Source organism: Saccopteryx leptura, chromosome 5 (genome assembly GCF_036850995.1).
Source record: "Saccopteryx leptura isolate mSacLep1 chromosome 5, mSacLep1_pri_phased_curated, whole genome shotgun sequence".
NCBI classification, from domain to species: Eukaryota; Metazoa; Chordata; class Mammalia; order Chiroptera; family Emballonuridae; genus Saccopteryx; species Saccopteryx leptura.
The window spans coordinates 158,118,298-158,119,734 of NC_089507.1; the positions used below are offsets into that span (position 1 = coordinate 158,118,298).

The window sequence follows — 1,437 nt, forward strand, 5'->3', positions numbered from 1 at the left end:
ATGTGATCTATGTGGCTGGAAGGAAGATGGAGAGAGAAGCCCAGCCGGATATGCATCCTGAACTCTTCTGGCTGAGGTCCTGAAGTTTTCACCTCCAGGAACCTTCTTTTTAGGACCTAGGACATTTGAGCAGCCTTAAGGCCTGGGATATGAGAACATTTGGGGAATTCTGAGGAAGGAGAGTGACCTCTGAATAAAATAAAATTCAGATTAATTACTTGGTGCGTGACAAAGACAGCACCAGAAATCTGATACTACTTTTCTTTCTTTGATGAAAGTCTTGCTTGGTGTGTAATAAAGGAGATGTGTTATGAAAAAAAAACAGTAGACATGAATCCACAGAGACTCCATCATAACTGGATCTCAATGGTGGTGTAAGTGAATATTCAAGTGGTTGGATCAGAATTCAGTTCCATGTTAATTCACTGTGGAACATGAAGTGGAGTCTCAATTCAGAATATTATATCCTTAATGCAGAAGAATAAGTCTTATAAGAAGATGATGGTGTATACCATGTTAGTGTATATTAGGCGGGGGAGAGTGATATAGAATCATTTGAAGAAATCTTGAAACTTTTTTAGCTGACTACTAGTAGTTTATGAAATGAAATGCATCTTCCCCTTCCATCAAATTTCAATAGGTGTCAGCCACTTCTGAGTGCTGGCTTCCTAAAGATAAAGAGAAAAATAAAGGGAAAATGTCCAGTAAAGCAAACTAGAAAACTCAAGACAAATATATGAAGGCTTTGATATTCCTGATGTAAAAATAGTAAACAACAACAAAACTCCACACAGTGAATGTTTCCCAACAATCATACATTGAAGACCATGATGCTAAAAAATGACACAGGCTCTCAATCACAGAAAAGTGAGCACTGTTCTCAGCCATCGACTTCTAATAGCATTTTTTGATAGAAACCAAGAAGATGTCAATGAGTTTGAGTCAGAAAAAACACAAGACAAAGAAGAAATTATAGAATCTTGTTTTCCCCTTAATGCCATTGATCTTGGTGTGATCTGCCAAGGTTGACTGAAAAATGGTCGTAGAGTATATGGCTACATAGGACATATTAAGGCATGTTTCAATGGGCCAAGAAGCCTTGAAAAGTATGCAAGGTGATTAAGTTCTAAAGATCTGCTGTACAACATAGTGCAATAATATAGTGAGGATAGATCTTATGTTATGTGTTTTTTTAAAATTTTTTAGATTTATTATTATTTTTGAAAGAAAGAGACAAACAGGAATGGAGAGAGAAGAGGAAGAGAGAAAGCGGTTAGAAGCATTAACTCATAGTGTGTCACTTCAGTTGTTCATTGATTGCTTCTCATTTGTGCCTTGACCATAGAGCTCAAGCCAAGCCAGTGCCTTGGGCTCAAGTTTATCATTTTGATGATCCCATGCTCAAGCTGGCAACACCACACTCAAGCTGGTGAGCCT

At 37.6% G+C, this 1,437-nt stretch overlaps 1 pseudogene; it reads left to right on the top strand.

Moving 5' to 3' along the window:
- Positions 1-202: 202 nt before the first annotated feature.
- LOC136406585 (E3 ubiquitin-protein ligase Mdm2-like) lies at positions 203-1,119 on the top strand (annotated as a pseudogene).
- Positions 1,120-1,437: the final 318 nt, after the last annotated feature.